Raw genomic sequence first — 6000 nt, forward strand, 5'->3', positions numbered from 1 at the left:
AAACTGACAGTCGACTCTTGAGAGCAGACTCAGCCCAACCTGCTTTGGACCTGAGGTCCAGTGGCAAAAATAGTTGCCATTTACACAACATTTTGCTATTTACAAAGCAAGTCCTTCAAGTTAACCTTGTCAGGTGCGGCAAATGGTCTCGGTTGCGTGATACCACACTCAGACTTGTCCGGAGTCACACAGTTAGGAAATGGTAGATTTGAACTCAAGTATTCTGATTCAGCAAGGCATGGTGGGAAAACACCGGATCTGGCCCAGAGGCCATCTGAGCAAATGGGACTTACAGTTAGTAACCTAGTTAGGTCAAACGTCGCCTCTGATGCTTACTAGTTGGATTGAACAAAAATGACCTCCAAGGTCCTTTCTTACTCAAAAATCCTATGATTCTAGGTGATATGGGGAGTACAATCTAGAGTGAGATTTGAATTCAGATTTGGCCTCAATCACTGGCTGTGTGACTCTAGACTATAAATCTCTATTGCCTCAGTTTCTTCAACTGTAAAATGAAAATAATAATAGCACTCGCTTCCCTGGGTTGTTGTGAGAATCAAATAAGGTCATACTTATATAAAGTGCCTGGAAAATAGTAGATGCTGAATAAATATTTGTTCTTTCCTCTCTCTCTCCCTCCCTTCTTTTTTTTGTTCCTACATCAGGAAGTACCCAATTCAGGATATTTTCACTGCTATGGCGACCTCCTGGGGTACCTCTGAAAAAATGAGAAAGATCTCCAGCCTTGGGATAAATGGAATAATGGGATGATAGTGATGGATCTAAAGGACCTCCCCAAATTGGGTTTTGGCAGTGAGCGTGGGTTGTGAATTTGTCTCTGCTTCCAACAAGGATGGAAGTTTTTGCCTCTTCCTAATTTCATCTCCAAGGCAGGTTTACATGCCTGAAACTACAAGTAAATCCAATAACAGTTCTTTGCCAGGGGAGCGAGTTCCTTGTATTTTCCTATCCAAGCCTCCCACACATCTGGAGAGTCTCTGGTCCAATGTTGGGGGGGGGACTTCTAAGATGGCCTGCCACCCAAGGTCCCTCAGACTGGAATGTTTCTGTTCCTCTAAAATCCCTCCTGAAAAAGCTCCAGGGGATGGAAGTCCAGGCTCAAAGCAAGGTCTGTTTGTTCCCCAGAGCTATGCAGGCTGGTCTCCAGGCACCTCCCTCCCCGCCTACTCCTTTGCCCTGCCCTACACTAGTGAAGCTGGATGTTCTCCTACAGATGTGGCAGCCTCCTGGGGCATTCCGGTCAAATGTCTTCAGTCGGGAGGTCCAGAGGGGAAGACTGTCTGTCTCTGGTATATGACCCTGAGCAAGTTCCAATATCTTAGTGCCCATAGGCAAAGCTTTAATGTCACTCAGTTACAAATGGATGGCTAGTCTTCCCTAGTGAAGGGAATTTCCACACATGGGAGTTCTTCAGAACTAATGAAACCACAAACTAGAGAATACTGGAAGGTTTATAAAACATTTTCCTCCCAGCAAGCCAGTGAGGCAAGATGTGGGACAAAATTTTTCTGCTCAGAAAACACTTACATAATAGCACCGGTATCACTAAGAGAAAGCAATCTAAGCCTCTCTTCTACCTTCCTCTTCAGAACCAGTGGGCGTATGGGTAGATCTAATGAGATCGATTCCTTTTCTCCTGCTAGATCAGAAAATCAACCCAAGAAGTGGTAAGGATGGATGGGTCCTATTAATATTAAGATTTTTCCGCCCCTCTCCTGGACAAAGTACTGTGACTTACACACACACACACACACACACACACACACACACACAGAGAGAAAGAGAGAGAGACAGAGAGAGAGAGACAGAGAGACAGAGACAGAGAAACAGAGACAGAGACAGAGACAGAGAGAGAGACAGAGACAGAGAGACAGAGAGAGAGAAACAGAGAGAGACAGAGACAGAGAGACAGAAGAGACAGAGACCGAGAGACAGAGAGATAGACAGAGAGAGAGAAACAGAAACAGAGAGAGAGAGAGAGAGAGAGAGAGAGAGAGAGAGAGAGAGAGAGAGAGAGAGAGAGAGAGAAAGCCTATTCTCCAACCTCAGTAGGAATTGGGTGTATAACTAATATGGTTTGGTAGGTGGCTGGTCCCTGGAGCTTGTCCCAACAGGACAATATACCTCCATAGTGGTTTCCCTGTCTAGTCCAATCTTCTTTTAGATCACCCTGAGAGGTGATGACTTGCTTAAGATCACACAGCTTTTAAAGCCCTTTAAAATCAGTTCAGATGCCACCCTATCTTTCCAAGCTTGTTACACATTACTCCCCACCTCATGCACTTGGTGTTCCAGCTAAATTGGTCTGTCTGAAGTTCTCTATTCAAAACAGTCCATCTCCCACCTCTGCACCTTTGGCTGGGCTGTTCCTGTTACCTCCAATATTCTCTTTCCTCAGTTTTGCTTCTTGGAATGGCCAGTACCTTCTTCAGGCTCTGCTCAAGTACCACTTACTACAAGGCTTTTCCACATTTCCCTAGATTCAGTTTCCTACCAAGTGATTCTGTATTTATCAGGCACCCCTTTGCCTGACACATAGTGTAAGCATAAGTAAATGCTTGTCGACAGACTAATTTTGTATTTACTTTTCTGTGTACATTCCCATCCCACAGTAAGACTTTTTTCTGTTCTTATATATAACAGGTGTTTAATAAATGCCTACTGAACTTGATAGCTAATAGATGACTGAGCCAGAATATAAGCCTGGGACCCCTGGCTTATCACAGCAAACAAATCACAAGGAATGAGGAGCCTTTTGCCTCTGTTAGCCACTTCCTAGATAGAAGGCTCACCTCCTCAATGTACACAGTAGAGTGCTTTGGGATCTCAGAATGACATCCTTTCTAGAAACCAATTTGTTTCACAACTATAGCCACACAATGACAGGGTCCTCCCCTGTGTCCAAGACAGCAGTGAATGAATTGGAGGATAATTTCAAACACAAAAGGCAAGGCTCATGTCAAGTCTTCCTGTTTGTGCTTCCCCCGTTCTCCCCCAAGATCCTTACATCAATCGATTTCAGGACCTGCACTGGATAACAGGAAACCTTAGCTAAGCTTTCCTCAGCTGACCCTCACTTCCCAGTTCCTGCTCAGAATATACTCACAAGAAAGTTGAGTCTGGAGGCCCTGCTCTGGCCGGGAGGGATGCATCCGTCCACCAAGGCAGCGGAGACTGTTGTTGCCAAGACTCCAGGGGAGTTCGAAATCTGGGGGACCAACAGGGAAAGAGATGAAGGTCAGGATAGCTCTGTTCCAGCCAGGAATGGAGATGTTAGGTTTAAAAAACAAAAAAAAGAGGGAAGTGAAGGGACTAGATCTGCATGGAAACACCTCCCCACCAAAGGCTGGAAAAGCACCAAGCACCAGTGTTGAGGAATGGACTTCCCCAGCCCTGGAGGGTGTCAAGTGAAGGCTGAATGCCTACTGTGGCCGGTGCTGGAGAAGGGATTTCTGCTCAGGTAGAATGGTCCAAGATTCCTTCCTGCTCAGAGATTCTGGGATCTGCAATCTCCAGATCTGCTTGAGAGTAGTGACTAGGGGGAGGAGCCTGCAGATAAGGTGGTGAATATGCAGTATCTGGCAAGGCGGTATTTGTTGCTTGGCTGACCCAGCTGTGACTGACCCCGGCGGAGGCCGGCTCTGGTCCTCAGGGTGTCATAAAGTCTTTGGCAGAAAAGAGAAAGCCAGCTGGAGGGGCCGGGCAGAAAAGCGGGAGGCCAGAAGTGCCCAAGCAGGCCGGGCCTCTGGCTGGGCCCCTTTGGTCCTGCAGGGCCCCTCTCCAAAGGCAAGGTCCCCCCAACTTACTTCCAGTCAGGAAGGCACCTTTTAACAAGGGAAGGAAGTGGGCAAGACTGGGAAGGGCTGCCGAGCCTCTCCTCTGCCTGGCCCGGCATCAGCCCTCCGGCTCTGGCTCTGCCTCCGTTCCCCACTCTGCTGACGGACCCCAGCTGCCAGACTCTGGGAGCTGTGAATCACTCTGTCCGCTCCCCTGGCTCCCCTCCCTCTGCCTGCCTGCCTCACCTCCGGAAGCGCCAAGCACACCCAGACACATCGCCCAGACACCGACTTTCCAAGACTCAATGGCAACTCCGAGGCCGGGCCGAAATGCCGCTTTCCCCTCCACCCACCAGTTTGGGGGCCCGATTCTGACTCGGCCAACTCCTCCCCTCCTCGGCACCCAGCTTGTTCGCAGCGCCTCCCCACTGGCTCCAGCCCAAGAAGCCGGCTCGATGGGCTGGGGAGGGGGTGGAGGAGGGAGGGGAAGGGGGAGGGAGCAGGCGAGGGGTGAAGATCTCTGGGTTCCTAGCTCCAGGACGCCAGGCTGTGCTAGGTTGGGCCAGGGGGGGCGTGCAGGAGCCTCTCTTCTCAGGGCTGTCCGGAGTCGTGACATTCAGCTAGTTGGGCGCTTTCGAGCCCACTCCGCTGCCCCGAGCCCGGGGCTAAGCTGGGGATGGGACAGAGGGGGACAGAGGGGGCTGAGACTGGGGGCACATGAATGGCAGCGGCTCCATCTCTCTTCTGGGACTGGCATGGGAGCGCACCGGCAGGAGCTGGGGCCCTTTCCAGCCCCGCATCAGCGGTGGGTCAAAGAGGGAGGGAAAGGGGAAGGAAAGAGGGAAGAAAAGAAAGAAGGAGGAAAGGAAGAAGTCTGCCTTACCCTGCCCGCCCAGCCTCTTCTGGCCGAGGCCGGATGGCTGGCTCTCTAGGGATGGAGTAGGGAGCGGGCAGCATCCGCTGCTAACTTTCTCTTCCAGGCGCTCTCTGGAAGGAAGGTCCCCTGGGGCCTGCCCCCCGCGCCCGGAGCCCGGGAGCCCTCCCTTTCGCCTTCTCTGTCCTGGGCTCCGCTCGCACCTCCCGGGCCCGGGGATCGGCTGGGGCTAGGAGATCACCGGGCTAGGAGATCACCGGGCCAGGGGAGGAGGCGCCGGCGGCGGCGGGGGAGCCGAGGAGGGGCCTCCTCGCCCGGGTCCCATGTGCCCGGGGCTCCGAAGGGCTGCCGGAGCCAGTCCGTCCGCGCAGCAGCGCCTGCTTCTCCCTCCCCGGCTCAGGCCGCTACCGAGCTTTCTCCGGGCGGCAGATTCTTGAACCCCTTCCAAGACGCCTGGGGATCCCTCCTCCTCTTCCTCTCCCCCCACCCCGCTCCCTTTCGCGCCCGGCAACTTGGGAACCGTTCGCAAAGTTGGTGCTCTGGGCTGGGCGCTCTGGAGCCGAGGCGGCCGCGGCACAGAAAGGAGGAGACCCAAGAAGGGGAGTTTTCCAGCCCCGTGTCCCCTCCTCCGCCCCAGGCCTGCCGCGAGCCCCCTCCCGAGCCCAGTGCCCTAGCTCCCACCCCACCCCACCCCCTCCTCCGGGGAGCGGAGAACGAACAAGGACCCCTGTATGGGCCTTTGTTCCCTGCGCGCCTCCCGGGCCGGCCGGCCCTGCATCCCCCTCCTTGGGCTGCCTCTCTGAAGCCTCTCCCTGTTCCTCCCCGCCCCTCAACTGAACATCCTGCTCCTTCAATGGATACGGGGGATCCCTCACGGACAGGGAAAAAAAAGGTTTTTTTCTCCCCTCCTACTTCTTTCTCCCCAGCCTCTAGTCCTTGTGAAAATCCTCAGGGCTCTTTGAAAGTTTCAAAGTCTCCCTAGTCTGAGTCACGTTCTCCCACTCACCCCAATTCCCTACACGGAGGCTGGAGGAGCTCTGCTCAACCCGTTGGGACTTCTACTCTCAAAGGCAAGATTAGAGTCTAATTCTCCTACTAAAGTCTTTCAGACCTCAGTGCATTTGGGAAGAGACCCTGGGTGGGTGAAGGTGAAGATTACACTAAAGGAGCAAAATTCTGGTGGACCCCACCAAACAGCAGGTGCTAACATATAGGAAGGAAGGAAGGAAGGAAGGAAGGAAGGAAGGAAGGAAGGAAGGAAGGAAGGAAGGAAAGGAAGGAAGGAAGGAAGGAAGGAAGGAAGGAAGGAAGGAAGGAAGGAAGGAAGGA

General features: G+C 52.7%; 1 protein-coding gene across 3 annotated transcripts in view; it reads right to left on the bottom strand.

The window, feature by feature from the left end:
- CHST3 (carbohydrate sulfotransferase 3) overlaps window positions 1-5156 on the bottom strand; it is a 60322-nt gene extending 55166 nt beyond the window's left edge. The window contains exons 1-2 of one of the 3 annotated variants that reach the window (XM_051982190.1): window positions 4681-5156; window positions 3128-3229 (exon numbers count right to left, since the gene is read on the bottom strand). The gene's annotated coding sequence lies outside the window, so the exon portion shown is untranslated. Of the gene's footprint in view, window positions 1-3127; window positions 3230-3447; window positions 4222-4680 lie in introns of those variants that run through there. The other 2 variants (XM_051982191.1, XM_051982189.1) reach the window with 2 other exon arrangements.
- Between the last annotated feature and the right edge of the window lie 844 nt (window positions 5157-6000).

This window comes from Antechinus flavipes, chromosome 2, assembly GCF_016432865.1.
Source record: "Antechinus flavipes isolate AdamAnt ecotype Samford, QLD, Australia chromosome 2, AdamAnt_v2, whole genome shotgun sequence".
Lineage (NCBI taxonomy): Eukaryota > Metazoa > Chordata > Mammalia > Dasyuromorphia > Dasyuridae > Antechinus > Antechinus flavipes.